This window comes from Ischnura elegans, chromosome 9 (assembly GCF_921293095.1).
Source record: "Ischnura elegans chromosome 9, ioIscEleg1.1, whole genome shotgun sequence".
In the NCBI taxonomy this organism is placed as follows: domain Eukaryota; kingdom Metazoa; phylum Arthropoda; class Insecta; order Odonata; family Coenagrionidae; genus Ischnura; species Ischnura elegans.
Window position 1 is genome coordinate 95,817,139 of NC_060254.1, and position 17,220 is coordinate 95,834,358.

The window sequence follows — 17,220 nt, forward strand, 5'->3', positions numbered from 1 at the left end:
TCTTTTATGATTCCATAAATTAATTTATTGTAGCCATAATGGTTCAAGTCGTGATGAAGATACAAGAAATATATCGAGATTTAGGAAAACATTTTTGCATTCCATTCCCAGACGTCCTCCAAGATGTTATTGATTCTTATGCAATTTATGTAATTAAAAATAAATCGACATATCATTTTCCATTAAAATATATGTGGCGAGTATATCTGAAAAATTGGGTGCTAGGTAGAACTAGGCTTTAAACTAATTTCAATACTTTTCATAATCGAAAAAAACTTGTCGAAGAAATGTTGTGTATATTCATGATTTTTCTATATTTTGTTTTCCTTTATGAAGGAAAGTAATTGCTTTTTTAATGTTTCGGACACACCGGACTTTTTTTCCTCCCCCTTGCCCCCTCCCCACCCCGCTACGCCACTGGTGTTTGGGGAAGATGAGAAAATCATTCAAATCAAAATGTTGGACTTATTATTTGGTGGCCGAAGTTTAAAAGTGCATCAGTGAGATATAAACAAATATTAACAAAGGTCTATTCTATATTCCCTGAAAATTTCAAAAAGATAGCGTAAATCATTAAGGAGCAATGCATAATCAAAATAAATACGAAAGACGACCGGTCGTAAGGAGGGTATATATCCTTGGAAAATATTTTTGCATTCCATTCCCAGGCCTCCTCCAAGATGTTATTGAGTATTATTCAATTGATGTAATTAAAAAGAAATCGACTTATCATTTTCCATTACAATATATGTGGCGAGTATATCTGAAAAATTGGGTGCTAAGTAGAAATAGGCTTTAAACTAATTTCAATACTTTTCATAATCGAAAAAAACTTGTCAGACTTGTCAAACTTGTCAAAAAACTTTTGGAGGCGGGAATATATCCTCTGAAGGAATTGAAGGCTCTAGGCGGATTTATGTGGAGGTAACAGGGGACATGACACCCCCACCAAATTGTATCAAAAGTTTTTAACGCTTATTATTTTAATAGTTTTTGAATCCTTAAATGTCTAATATTGTTCAATTTAATCTGTGAGGAATATAAAAATGAAATTTCAATCTCCAAAATGCGTAAAAAAATGGGTATTTTAAAAAAATTGACACGGGAGAACGCCCCACTCTCTCTCCCGGGGGGTATTCCATATCCCCTCCGGACCCAGGTCATGTACACCCATCCCAAATTTGATGCTGAATATCCCTGCCCCTGGTTAAGGACATCAGAAAATTGGCAAAAAAAACGTCTTGAAGTTTAGTATTAGCTGCGTGAGAAAAGCGTGGCATCGGGACGTGATGGGAGAGCCTTTCTTGTGTACGTGGAAGGAGACGGTAGCTGCTGCGGTCACCCAAGACGTGCCCCGGCGATTGCCAACGTAGTATGTGTCCCCTCTGCAGCCGCACAGTCCGGCCCCACCTCGACAGCCTCCGCGGTCACTACCCGCGCCACTGCCAAATCACGTAAGTGCACGGGTCACGCCTCCGAAAAGAGCGGGGACGTCGACCGAGGACAAGCTGGCGAGGGGATGGGGAAGCGGTGCATTGTGGGGTAGAGATGGGGATGGGCGGACGGATTTACAAGTATGAGAAGGATCGACATTGAAACGTCCTTCCAACTCGTGAACTATGTTCGTATCTCCCATCCCTGGATCGCTTTGGGAGGGACAGCGGGTGAATTGGAAGAAGTGGTTAACCTCTTGGTGTATGGATGCCAAATTTCCGCGTAATTCATGCATTGGAATTTTTAGAGAGTCGACAAGTAAAGGTACTTGCGTCATTGAGTAGATGTTAGGGAATAAGGTTTCAGAATAACCTGGTTTGGTCGTTAAGACTAGGGACAAGTGATAAAGTAGTACTGGGGAGAGATTAAACAAGAATAATTCGATCTTGGAAATCATTCAGACAGAATGAAAGCCTTGTAATACAAAAGGTTGTATTTTTTACATCGTTAGATAGATACCTAAGAAATTTGCATAAAACAATGCTAACGATTCACGTCACCTTACTGCCGTTACTACCGAGGCTGAAGCCGGTCCAATAGTAATTAATAATATAATTCAGAGAACTTATCGCAGTTACTCCTGAAAAAAACGAACTAATAATATCATATCACCAGCCGTAGCCAAAATATATCCTTTGTACTTACGCCTATGATAATGTCGAATAGAGTAGCTACGAAATTTTTCGCAATTAGACATAGCATATTTTATTGCGTGGGTATTTTGCTGAACTAACAAAGAAATATTATATTTTCCCTGAATTATTATTTACTCGTATGGGTGTCGTGAAGAGTGAAAAACTTGGTATTACGTGTCCAACTTTTCGACCGTAAACGAGGGATGTGTGTAATCGTCTGTATCTACTGATATCGGTGACTTCTGAATCTAACATCAGTGCTGGCATTGAAAAAGCCAAATATGTAGAAAAAAATAAACGACAAGAAGAAAGAAGAGAGTTTATCGCTGCGGAGCTGTGGCGATGGGTCATTCTTCTGCCTGGAATGCTTTTTAGCGTCGCGTCGGGCGGCGCATTCGATTCGTGGAAGATGGACGCAGATAGCGCATGAAAGAGAGCATTCAACTTCTCTCGAGAGGAGGATGAGAAGGAAGAGATTGAGAAGGCGTGATGCCGTGATATCGCGTGCGTAAGCGTGATGCGTAATAAAAGGCGGGCCGGAATGATTCCGCCCACAAATCATCGGGGGATATATGCGTGGCTCGAATCTGCCTCATCATTGCCGCTTCTCCTCTTCGCCGCGATGCGGCGTGCATGTAGCGGCCATTCTTGGCGGTTCGACTCGTAGCAGTAGGAACGCCCATGTAGGACATCAATTTCGACCGATCTCAATTTCCGTTCGCCATGTCAATGTAAGAAAATAAAAACACTGAAACGTTGCTGCATGCGCAAACGTGAGGAAGGAGAATATTGATTGCATATGACCTATGTCATCCATGTGAACGGCGATTAGCAACTCAATTTTTTGTGTGTGCCGTTGCCGGGAAATAAACATCGGTGGTATAGCGCAGTTAATTTTCTAACACACACACACACACTCTCTCTCACAATATATATATTTTCAACCCTGTGGTTAGTTCGTGTAAATGATGCTAGAGCTCACCCTGGACTAACTCTCTGGCGAGGGTCTGATCCCTTACCAGGACTACCTCGCACTGCAACGATTTTAGTGAGGGATGTCCCGAAACCATATTTTAGTCATTCATGCCCTTTGTAGTTGGTCGAATTTACATAAGTAATGGTTCTCTGTACAGTTAAAAAAAATATAAACAACCTTAGGTTCAAATTACGGTAATTGGTTTACCAATCTTTTAAAAGTCCTGACAAGAAACAAATTAAGTAATTGCTCCATGAGAATATTAGTCCTAACTGTGTGAAATTTTAATTCATAATGATACCTATCCTTGCTGTTTTTGAGATTCTGTCCATAACTCTTAATGAAAGAATGAATCTACCCTAAGTGCATTTGAAAACGATAATCCTAATTGTGTCATTGTAATTTTAATAGCTCATACTTGATTAATTTAGTTCTATTGAAATGATGATTGCATATTTAATGGGCCTATACTCGCAATAAACATTATTGTTTTTATTATTTATGGGAATATTTGCCGAACTGCGTGAATCCAAAAATTCGCGTCTTTTGAGGAATTGAGTAGCTTTTAACGGGAATATAACTTAATGGACTTATTTTGGTGAGTCCTAATGCACGATCGATTTTATTTTCCGTTTAAAAAATTGGTGCAAGAAATATGCATTATATTCTTTGAATTAATGCTTTTGGGCGGCATACTGACAATGAGATATGTTTCTCATTATTTTGGATGACCAAGACGTGTGAAGTACTTATCTGAGATTTTCGCGAGCGATGGATGGGGTAGCGTTAATAGTTACTGCTGGGGTCAGCTCTGTTATCTGTTAAAAGAGAGGGAAGCGGGACAGATGATATTCAGTTTATCGAGAAAAAAAATCCCATAAAAAATTTACTTTTCAGATTTCGATGTTCCTTGTTTTTTATCGTGTTGACATTGCTAAATGGTTTTCGTAGTTGAGGGTGATTGATTTATTTACACGCGGAGAATAGCGTGTCAGTGTTTTTCCCAAAATAATGCTTCTTTATGGCGGAAATTCGCCGACCTCCCTCCGTGAAGCCAAAATGTCACGTCTTATCAGAATTGAGGAGCATATATAACTTAATGGAGTAACCCTGGTGAGTCTTAATTCAGCATCGATTTCATGTTCCATTACAAAGTATTGGGAAAAGAAAGGTTATATTCCGAAAGGTAATATTTGCGGTCGGCAAGTAAAGCTGTATTTTCCATTATTTTGGATGACTAAGGCTTGTTAAGTACTTATATTTGATTTTTCCGAGCGAAGAATGGTTAGCTTTAAGAGTTACTGCAGGGGTCAAGCCTCTTATCTGTTGAAATAGAGAAAGGGGCAGAGGGTATTCATATTATAAAGAAAATCCCAATAGAAATTAATTTAGTGAGTTAAGTTTTTCCTTACAATGGTGTGCAATCATTTCATCATGTCTGCTGACACAAGGTCTAAAAATTTTCTTCACCCCAAAATATTCAAGTCAGTTCCTCCTTCCATATTATTTGATATATTATAATTCATGTTTCTCCTTTTTAAATGACGACTAAGCGGAGAAAATGTTTTTTTTTTTCAATTTTAAAATTAAAGCGTTTTTTTAATGGGACATGGGACATTTTTTTTTCGAGTTGATTGTAAATACTTGAGTTAAGATCTGATTTTATCCTCATGGGAAGGATGTTGTCTCTAGGCAGCTTTTTATTTACAAGTTTTGGCTGTAAAACCTACATTCTCTGAACGCATTCACATCATTAAATATAATTTGTCTCCCTTTGTTTTTTCACAGTTAACTGCTTCGGATACCAATTCTTTCAAATGAAAAAATAATAAATGTATCACTAACGATACAATGTATATCTTCATCGTAGGGTTAATAACTATGAGATCAAGAAATACGTTGTATCGTTAGGTTAGTCTAAAATTAGACTTTTCTTTTATCTGTGTAGGATTACATCCAATTTGGGTTAGCTATAATTTTAGAATGTGTATCAGTAAAGACGTCTGTTTGGATGCATAATGTGTGTACATACAATATGAACTTGATTCATAATGTTGACCATTTTAGTATTCGATATCCATTCCAAAAATTTATTGCGTCGTTAAATAAGTCTGAAATTATATTCATAATTTTATCTGCGTGGAAAGTAGGATTACACCAAAGTTGGGTTAACGGTACCTTTTGATGTGTGTTTGCCATAAAGACATCTGTGTGTACATTGTAAATGAACTTGATTCACAATGTCGACCATTTTCGTGTTCGATACATCTTTAACAATGTGTTTCATTTCTCTTTGCAGGTGAGCGCTCATAATCTCGGATCCGTCCGTATGCAATCGCACGCAGCCTATGGGTCGGTGAGTCAATACTTAGTCAAACCACTTCCCCATTTTTCTCAGGATTAATGCCGCGGATACTGTCGAGTCGGGTACCCACCCATCCTCTCCGGGATTAATCGATCCCCTTACGAAATCGTGCACGTGTGGAAGGCAATTTTAGTGTATTTTTATCTTTCCGTCCATTGTTGAGGAGAGAGATTTTTCATCTCGCGGCCGGTAGGTAGGAATCTCCCGCCACTTTGGGCCTCGCAGTGGGGACTGTCATTTGTTTGTATCGCGGCGCGCGTCTGTCCCATGGATGCCGCCACCTGTGGAATGACTTCCCGCCTACCGAAACTAAAACTCTTTATCTCCCGCTCCCATCTCCTTCACGGAGTATCTTCGTCCTCCTGGTCTTGCCTCATTCCTCAGCCCTGTCCTCAGCAATTCTTCCCTTTCATTTATCACTCCTCTTGGATCGTGGATCACGAATTTATTCCTGCCCCGAGACCTCAATCGCATCTCGCTCACGGCGAACAATCGAATTTTCGGTTCCGGAAAATTATAAATCACGGCGCGATGGATAAATTCTTCGCGATTTTCCATTTTGTCGCGTTGTCAAGTGCTTTCCTTAAAGGGGCGCATCTCAACGGTCCTTTTTTCGCGACGTATAACTTGGTATTCTCACACTCAAGCGCACGCACGCACTCGGCGATTCGACGCGAATGTAAGGTTGAACAGGTGAGGTTAGAGCTCACCACGAATTAAGCCACTGGCGAATTGAATTTCGCACATTCTGGGTATTTTGTTTTCCTGAGCCACCCCGCGTTTCAAGGATTTTGGTTTGGAGGGGTCCTCACCCGGCACACCCTCTATTCATTAGGCTTCGAACTAAATTTCTTTGGGGTGGCTATAGAAATGAGCTATTTCCCATGCTCCGAAATGCGGAGAATTCCAGTACACGTGGCCTTGTTCGGAGTGTGCTCTCTCAATACCTATCAAAAAACTTTTGGATTTTAGCACAAAGTGAGTTAGTAATATACACGGTGTGTTAATTAGGTAACAAGTGCAACTGCAATGAGTGAATGGTAATGGTGCTGGTTTTTTTTATGATTTTTTCTATTAAAATAAAATTACATTTTCACAATTTCTCCTTGGGAAGTTACTCAGCACTGGAGACGATTCTTCCAGCAGTGCTGTGCTAGAACGTGGAAATTGGAATAGCATTCAGCTGATCGGTGACGGCTGTTTGAATATTTTCCAATGTCTCTAAATGATCCTTCATTGATATGTTTTTTTTTATCTTAGGAGTAGAAATAATTCGATGGACTCAGGTTGAGTATAAGAATAATGAGGCTTAGGAGCCACAGAAATTTTTTTATTGGCCAAAAACCGATTGATAGAAATCACGTTGTGGCAACGTTTTTCGAAATCATTTTTAGAACGCACTGAAAAGACCTTTCTCGGAAAAATATTCGCTACAGCCAGCGCAACATCTCCAGCGTGTTCAAACTTCTCCAGGCCGTGTATGATATGTTTACCTGGGTGACTTTTGCTTGATGAACTTCGACCAATTTTGGCAATAATAACCATCCTGCTACCACTTTCGGACGTAGACAAGCGATCTGGATCATGTGTCCTAATATTTTTTTACAATTTGTCCCCCCAAGCTGGAAAGCAAATAATCTCTTCCCTGTCAACAACATGCTCGAATGATGACCTCTTGTCTTTATTCCGAAAGTCTTCATTGTCCGACTCACATCCGGAAAAGTCTTCCTCTCTTTTAATAAACAAGGGGAAGACAGCGACCTGCTCGCTTCGCAAACCGTTCATTTTCGCCGGTCGAAGCGAGAGGACTGTCGGCTTATGTAGCCCCCGGGGGTCGGCCGAAACTCCCTAATTTCCGAATTGGTTCCCGAATGGATTGTATCTCGCTCGCCGAGCGTCAATTACCTCGCACGAAAGTAGGTGAAACCGTGGAGTCTCCCGCGGCGACAAATTAAATGGATCGCTTCGAGCGCCGAAACTTCAGAGAAGACTCCGAAGACTCGTCGCTCTCATCGGTTCTCTTCCGGGTCAGCGAATTTTCCACTCCACGTGTATGGTGAGAACTATGCACTGTCGCCGAAGCCGGTGGCGTAGCCAGGGGGGGGAGTTCAGGGGGTTCGGAGCCCCCCGAAATATAAAATCACAATTATTTTCAGGAGGAAGAGTTCTCGGGTTTCCAGCCGGGTGCAAGGGTTTTTCTGCACCGACGTTTCGAAGGCTAAGTCTGCCATCGTCTTCAGGGTGAATGGATTAGCCAAGATGTGACCCCACCTGATATCAGAGCCGACTTGAACCCAATGCGAAGGTATATAAGACGGACACATATTTGCTAATCCATTCACCCTGGAGATGATGGCAGACTTAGCCTTCGAAACGTCGGTGCAGAAAAACCCTTGCACCCGGCTGGAAACCCGAGAACTCTTCCTCCAGTCTATTCGCCGGGAAAACCTTAGATCCTTCACAAATATTTTTCTTCATAAAAGAAAACAAAATATTGCGAAATTATGAATTTACAAAATATTTGTTTGACAAATGACTACCCCCCGAAAGATTTTCCTGGCTACGCCATTGGCGGAAGCATCCCTGTCATTGCTTAGAGTGAGGTTAATTTTTCAACTGGACTTCGGCAGTTGGAAGAATTACGCTTAACATCATCAGTCCGATGACATATGTAGACTTGATACAAACATAAATCGGCCAGTTTTACTCTACACTTGTGAAATATGAGCCAATAACATGTTTAAAAAAATTCGGGAACGCGATCTAAATATTCCAAAAACACACACAATGCCTCATCAAGTCACTCCTGTATCTGTGCTTTGTCTTTACCCCCATCTAATCTTAAATTGTTTGCCTTTAATTAATGGAAAAAATGTTTAAATAATAATGAATTTTATTTAAAGAAAAAAACAAAAAACAAATATAGCGAAAGAGAAAAATACCAGTTTGGTATTAAAATGAAAAAATATTTAAATCAAAAGAAATAACATAATTCGATTGATGCTAAAAAAAAGGCATTTGTAAATGCTTTGTACTTTTTATGTTATATTAATTGTTCATTCAGTTGCAGTGTCAGTTATCCATTATTTTCCATTTTCACACCAACCAAATAGCAAAGAAGACGAAAAACATGTTCTCAAAATTTAAGTTCTTTTGCAAACTGGATGGTTGTTTCGATTCCATGGGTTCATTTGAACGTCAATCACATTCGCGCCAATCATTAACGTGTATCAATAATTCACTAACTCAGCGACTAATCTTGAGATTGTCTTAGATTGGTGAGGGCAAGGCTGACCCCGGACTGAGCGGGGCGTGAAATTTACAAATTTAGTGTAGGGAGAGCAGTTGCTCCCCTTAAGGCATCTAAAAATTGAAGGATTTTGCTATGGGGACCATCGTTGGGGATAAAACTTAAATTAATTATTTTGCGCGTCATACTTATAATGAGGTAAATTCGTCCCAGAGAAATTTTAGAAATATTTTTTTTCATTTAAAAAGTAGAAACAATTATTACGTTTTAGAATATGCTTGATGTATCTTCGACAAAGTGTTTGATTCTGGATGAAAATATTTATTGCCTGGGGATTCCGTTTACCTCTAAATGAAGTGTGTACTCATGCGTTTGAAGACAATTTACGTAAATTCTATACGTTTCGTTTGCATCTCTCTCACCGTCAACTATGTGGAAGAGCTTTTGAATTATAGCTCGCGTACCGTATAAGTACTAATTAGTAATTACCGCCCTACTCGGAAAAGGTCAAATGAAGATTCGCTCGATTCCTTCAAGGTGATTAGGTACGGTAATTGGTGACGCAATACCTAACGGTTGGTTATTTCTAGCAAAATATTCGGAATATTCAAGTTTAATTGGCGTCAAATATATCAATGCCCAGCACTTTTTGCTTGAAATACATGAATAAATAAATGAATAATTTTTGGAAAATGCAAAACGACCATCTGATTATTGGTAATCTCATAGGTAGTAATACTTTGGGGAGAGCTTTTTGTGAATTGTCTGAGAACATAAAACACGGCTGAGGTAAAAAACAAAATTGCTGGTCTTTTTTGGATTTCTTTTGATTTATGTTAGTTATTTCTTTTCTTGTTTATTTTCTGGCACTCGTAAAGGTGCATCCGCTTGCTGGAGAAAATTTTACTTAACGGAGAATCGTTTATTAATCTTAGGAGTGTCTATTTGGCTAAAAAGAAAAAATTGTAGGATTGTTAGGTAGAATGAAAGGGAGTAGGCCTTCTTATGAATTGAAGAGAGAACTCCGTGAGGAGATGGGAGACTGTTGGAATACTTTTTAAATGCTCCGCGCAAACCAACCGTACTCGGTAGAATACGTAAATAAATAACAGTGTGAACATAGAGAAAGGTTCTATCCAACAGGGGATCGGGTTGGTGTGGTGGCTAGAGTATTGGCTGCCCTACCCGTGGGCTCGGGTTCAAATCCCGGCAGTGGCAGAGAATTTTCAGAAATTGCCCGATCCCTATTTGAATGCTGTGTGGAGGACATTTCAAGGACAACACTCCGTCCGTCGGATGGGACGTTAAGCCGTGGTCCCCTTGGCGCCTTCCTTTAAGAGCAGGCTAATACTGACGCCGAGTTTCTCTCCACCCTTCACTTTCATATTCTTCTCTCATGGCGCATATGACCTCAGCTGTCGGTCGCCTCCTCCAAATACCACACCATACGTTACAGCTACATAATAGAAACAATTTTGGTTTAGCTAAGCCTCTGCATGAGGCTGGACTGCTGGTACCTCGTTACGTCCTTTAAATAATATTTATTATTTGTTAACGGTAAAGACGTCTTATAAGGCTTTTTAAAATTTCAAATAAGCATCAGAAATTCAATAATCAATTCCTATAAGTTAGATGTGTTAAATGATACAAACTTTATGGCTGTCCGATTCCTACTACAGTTCTTTGTGGAGGGCACTTTAAGTTCAGTACCACGTCCATCGGATGGGACGTAAAGCCGTGGTCCCCTTGGCGCCTTTCGTTAAGAGCAGGCTAATGCCGACGCCGGGTTTCTCTCCACCCTTCCTGTACTACCCTTCCCTCATGATCTAAGATGTCGGTAGCCTCCTTCAAATACCGTACCCTTCTATCCACCAGTCAATCATTGGTCTCATTTTCCCGTATGCCATGAAAGAAATGAGTCTGATATCGCGTGTTGGATACAGAGGTTCTCACCGTCGTTAACTCGTGCTTATTCGGATAGGGTTAAAAGGCTTCGAGTTTTTTTTTTTTTGTAAAGGCAGAGATGGTCAAGGGAAGGCACACAAGTCATGTGTTTTAAATAGATTCGCCTAACAGGGGCATTTGTATTGTTGGCGTGCGGATAATGGGCCGCTTCCTGCGTTCGAGTTTTGCCCGAGACGAAAAGCTTTCCCTTTCCTCAACGCTTTGCGGGTTTGACTCGCTTCATCGGTCGCTAATAATATTCCCCGATGCGACGCCCAGTCAAACGGTCGTTGATCAAACGCAACTGCTCGTTTAAGTACGAAAATTCCACGGAATAATAACATTTAGAAATAAAAAATAATATTTTTTTATAAATAATCACGTTTTATTGGAAGGAAATGACGTCCTACGGGCCCTTAAGTTATTTCAAATTTCAAATTCAATTGATGAGAAGTTTTAGGTATTTCGATGGGCGAGATGGACTTGGAGAACCTGACCCGGTGGAGATCCCGTGTAACATTCCACAATTTTAGGAATTGATTTATGGAATAGGCGACCGACAGCTGAGGTCATTTGCGCCATGAGGGAAGGGTATGGAAGGAAGGTTGGAGAGAAACCCGGCGTCGGCATTAGCCTGCTCTTAGAAGAATGTTTCAGATGTCAAAAACGAAAAACTTATGGCCCGGGTAAGATTATACTTGAAAATTTCGCTTATTATAATTATATTTCGCTTTCGCTAAGAGACAAGTCTGATAAATATAGAGCTGAAATTATTGATTTCATAATAACTACTGCTACCAAGAAACAAATGGCAGAGGTAAAAGTAGTTGATACGTTCTGAAGAGACTTTATTACACCTATAATGAATGCAGCACCTCCATTTGATTCTGGTGGCATCCTTTGGAACTCCGTATAAAATTTTTATCTCTAAATATTACTCCACATATTTTTCCGATCGTGGTGAAATTGTAAAAACATTGCGTCGTCATCTGTTTCTGAGATATCCTGAAAATTTAACCTAACCAGGAAGTGATCAGAATTATTGTAGTAAGATCTTGCTCGTCAGGACAAACAAACGAGGGTATAATAAAACGAGTTTAAAATAATTTTCCTTGTCCGTTGCCTTTGTTTTTTCTTAAGCATAGCTTTTGGATCCTACAATGGATTCATCAAAGGAGTGAACTGAAAAATTGATCCACTAAACTAAATACTTAATCTCCTATCTCAACTAACAGTCATCAATCCTAGGGTTGTTTCGACACATATCTCTATTCCTCTCTATCTCTATCCTCTAGCCTATTCATAGTGGCGTATCATTTCTCATTTACATCTTTTATTGCCTGTCTTATGTGACTCATTCTGGGGCGTCCCTTGCCCTTCTTCCTTTCCACCTGTCTTCCTACGATTGCTTTCACCAGGCCATCATGTCTCATAATGTGGCCAACTGAATTGTCCCGTCTTCTGCTTAAGGTTTTTAAAAGACTTACATTTTCTCCCGCTCTTCTTAGAAGTTCCTCATTACTTACACGGACCATTCATTTTATCATCATCATTCTTCCTTAGCACCATACTATGACACTATCAACTATTTTAAAACTTACAGACGAAATAAGATAATAAATAGGTAATTCAACAATCCTAAGAATGGTTTGACGCAGCTCTCCATTCCTCTCTCCCATCCGCTAGTCTTTTCATAGCGACGTATTTCTTCTCTTTTACATCCTTTATAACCTGTCCGATATGACTCATTCGGAGTAGTCCATTAAACTAGCCTCAAAAGATTGTTTTCAGTTGATCATCACTCCTCATAATATGGCCAAATAAGTTGTCCCGTTTTCAACTTATGCGAGGCGTTTTTCGCCATTTTTAAAACCCCGTTCCATCGTCTTCCAATAGCCGAGAGAGCATTTCGAAAATTCACGAGGGAAGTCTTTGGAAGCTATGCGAGTTGGCTCTCCTGTTTTCTGGGACGCTGCCTTCTCATGAGCTCCAAGGTTTCTCATATCCGAATGGCTTAGCGCAACCAGTGTCTGCTGCCTTTGTCCGCCAAGTCCTGCGCCACGTTGATTGAATATGCCCACGGTTCTTGGGCTATTTCATAGCCACAGCGGGATACTGATCAAGGGACGACGAATTTCATTCGTGTTTAATTATTTATTTAAATCATTATTCCCGTGTATTCGCTAATCAAATCAAAATTTTGTTTCATTCTTCCCGACAAAGTTTATTTTTATGAGTTTCTGAGGACTTTCATTTGTACATTGAGATATAAATTAGTTTCAGTACTCTCAGTGAGTTTAAAAAAACGCTGAATAAATCTGCCATTCAACTGATTTGATGTATTTCAAACACTAGAGTATTCTAGGGCGTAAATTTGATTCAGTTGGTTACTCATTTCGGCAAGTAACCTTTTCGGCATCAATATGATACATTTCAGTACTATAATTGCCTCTTCAATCTTTCACAACTTCCAAATTTTACTTAAAAAGATTTTCATATCAAATTTATATTATAGTAAAACTGTGCATAATATGTAAACTACGTACAAAAAAATTAACCTACTACTGTAATCTAAAACCCTTATTAGAGATTACTATCATTTTACTGTTATTACTAATTATTTTACTTCTATCGGAGAAATCCACGCGAATAACAAATGTCAATGCATCTACATTCATATCAGGTCTCGATTTAAGTAAATTAAGCCTCGTGCCATCTGCCCTCATCTGGAACAGGGAAGATTTATCTTTGCCGCTGACGGTGTTCGAACCTCTTACCCACGGCGTGCGCAACCAGTGACTCGACTAGATCCACCACCGCGAGCACGAAGAGAAACACTCGTGTTCTCTTTTGTTATTGGCACCCTTCATGAGTGTCCTTATGCCTTAATAGGAGAATTCTTATCGCCTCGCCGCTTATCGTGGTCCGGGATCGGTTCCCGCGAGGATGCATCGGGGCTGGACAAATAATTGCTCGCGAGTCGCCGATGCAGTCGTCCGGCTTAATCTAAATAATTGTCCGTATATCGACGCGTGTTATCTTTCTCGTTTATATCCGGTACGACAGGGCATAAACACCCGTTGCGCGAAATCAATTAGTTCTGACCGTTATCCGGCATTCTTAACGTATTACTTTCCGGAGATGTGCTGTACAAGGATAAGGCTGCTTTCTCGATATTGTTTTAAGTGTAGATCAGATCATATAAATAAAATAAGAGAGATAGGCAGACAGACAGATTCAGAATTTCCATGATCAATAAGAGACAATAACGCCAGGTTAGAACGTATTAAATATATAAAATGTTTTGTATTGTAGCCTGCTAACTTATGTACCTATACCTTAATGCACGTTTATTAATTTTCTTATTATTTCTAACAACATGTGTTTGTATGTTCTACCCTTATTGGCGCAAAACTTTAATGAGTACTTGACAATTTTTGCCCTTTAATGAATGTGGTATTATAATTTGTTAGTATGCGTAGCATTTTTGGACCGTGTGGTATGCATGTAGGAATCCTATTGCATGCTGATTATTAATCACTCCCTGCCGAACACCCTAGGGGTGACTCGCAGGGTATTATGTACGAGGACGCTTTCTTTTCAACCTCCGATGAATCATGAAAAGAAGACGAAGTGATTAATTAAAAATTATTTCATTGCTAAATATTGAGTACAATTTCGATGTCCTTTCGACTTAACCGCCTTGGCGATTGAGGAATTGATCGTGCCTGCGGACAAGCTTTGCTATACTTTCTTCTTAGGATGTTGCCGCCAATGACTTCCTGCGAATTCTTCCTTTGCCCTGAATCTCATCGCCCGTTTGAAAACGCTTTTTTTATCATCCGGGGAATTGTTTACAAATGAAAACCAGAGTATCTCGCCGCGGAAAAAGATGGAATGGAGGAGAGGACAGGTTTTGGCTTGCGGCAGGGAGTTGGAATGCGGACGAGAGAGAAAGCGAAGCGAATAAAGGAGAAATGGCGGAGGAAAGAGAGTGGAAATTCACTCACTAAGTGAATCTAGCCCCGGACTAAGCGTAAAATGATTAAACTTTCAAGAATTCAGGGTAGGGAGCCCAGTTCCTTTTCCTGGGCCACCTCGCACTCCTTGGATTTGATTTTTGGGAGTCCACGAAGACTTCGCCCGGGATTTGAACGCGGTACCCCTATGTCAGCAGCCAAGCGCTCTACCCACTAGGTTACCACGCTACCCTATTATCCCACGCTCCCTCGCTCTAATTTGATGCAGTGCTCAAATGACATATTTGCACAAAACATTGTCTCTGTATTACTATTTTGTACTCTGTATTATATAAAGGATGTCCCATTTATCTTGACCACCCTAAATAACCTTTTTGTCCAGATGTAAATTCAAAAATGTGTCAAGCAAATGTCCATTAGCCGTCAGGGGGACATTAAGTAGCATGTTTACCTTCCTTGTAGCTTTGTTATTTACAAAGATATGAACAGCGGTATGTCTTTTTTAAATGGCACCCTATATTTTTTATTCGGCAATTCATTTCCTCTCCTAAAGACTTATTCCAAAATGTAGCACAGTGGACCTTTAACATGAACACAGTGTTATGAAAAATGACTGACTCAATAGCACTTAGTGCAGGTTCGCGGGTATTGGAATTACTCCACCAGTCATTCATAAAAAATATACGGTGCCATTTAAAAAAGACATACCGCTGTTCATATCTTTGTGAATAACAAAGCTACAAGGAAGGCAGTCCTGCTGATTAATGTCCCCCTGACGGCTAATGAACATTTGCTTGACACAATTTTGAATTTTCATGTGGACAAAAAGTTATTTCGGGTTGTCAAGATAAATGGGACACCCTGTATTATAGCAAAATTTTGTTTCTGTTTTGGTTGCAAAATTGTCTTGTTGAGTGGTCAATATCACTTTGTCTTTTATTCTTTTGATTGCATTACTTTAGAAAAAAATTCCACTAAATACTGGAATATTTGCACCATACGGACGATTATTACCTCGTAAATTTATGGAATGCTCACACGAGGCTCATGGGCTTACCCAGCGAGGAGTTGGGGGTGGCAGCTGCCCCCCCATTAGAAGCAAAAATTGCGATAGTCTTTGAGCAATATCAATACTGATTTGAAACGAAACTATTCAACAAATTTTCTTTAAACCCGTGAAAAATGATATGAATTAGTACAAGATATGTAACTAAAATAAAACTTAGGAATAGAAGGAATGATAACTTTGCTATTCCACATGGTAATTAATATAAAAATAAAACTATTTTTTCAAGGAAATAATCTCATAAACTATTATAGCGAAGTTTTAATTTTCTTAAAATGTTGATTTCATTCACTTTTACCATGCTAAAATCTCACAACTTTGCTTGCCCCCTCCACCCCCCATGGACCATGGCCTGCACCCCCCTTACTTATGATCCTGCGTACGCCCTTGACGAGTCTTAGAAGTCTTCGAGTATATTTCAAATGTTTGCAATGTATTGGTATTACGAAGTAAAATATTTCCTTACTCTCTCCCTCTGTACCCCTCCCTAGTCGTGGTAATATCCGGGGAAATGTTTACAAATAAAAACCGGAGTATCCGCCGCGGAAGAAGGTGGAATGGTGGAGAGGACGGGTTTTGGCTCGCGGTAGGGAGATGGAATGCGGACGAGAGAGAAAGCGAAGATGAAGGAGAAATGGCGGTGGAAAGAGAGGGACAGAGAGAGATATAGTGGAAAGTGAGTGAGGAGAAGGTGGTGGAGAGGAGAAGAGAAAGGTGATGAAAACCGGGCCCTGGAGTTGGGTTAGGTGGCAGGAGTCGGGAGAGATCGGAGGGGAGGGTAAGGAGGTGGTGGGGGAGATTTTTTTTAAAGAAGTGGAGGGGAAGTAAGTCGAATGCAAGGTGGGAGTGTACGAGTAGTGGGTTGGGATGGGGATTATCAAGGAGAGGGAGAAGGCTGTATTGCGGGTCGTGGAATGCGGAGGGGAGGGGAATTTAAACGTAGGAGGAGGAGGAGGTGGGGGGAGGTGTAGTTTGAGGGGAAAGTGGTGTGGGGAGTAGGGTGGGTGGAAATGGCAAGATAGGGGGATGCTTATATCTCTTTCTCCTCCAAGTCTTTTCGCTATCTCTAGGGCTGGGCAAAATACAGAAGTATTTGAAATACATAATGCCGCTCCATATGTATTTGAAAAGCAAAATACAAAGTACAGCTTCAAATGTGTTTGAAATACAAGATACTGCTCAAGATGTATTTTAAATACAAAATACCGCTCCAAGTGTATCTGAAATACAAAATTCATACTCATACACAATACAAAGACTCGAGCATTTGAAAAAAACTACAAAATAGTATTTAAATACCTTTTAAATACAAAATAATTTTGAACCGAAACTAAGAGATCTTAAAAAATATATAACCAGCCTTAGACCGCTATGGATTGCTGCAAACATGAAGACAAGGATTCCTGCGAAAACGAAGTATTATCTGAAGCATAATGTGACAGATTTGTTATCAGAGCTACTCCATAAGTATTTCACAAATTAATTTATATTTTTATTATTATTTTAGATT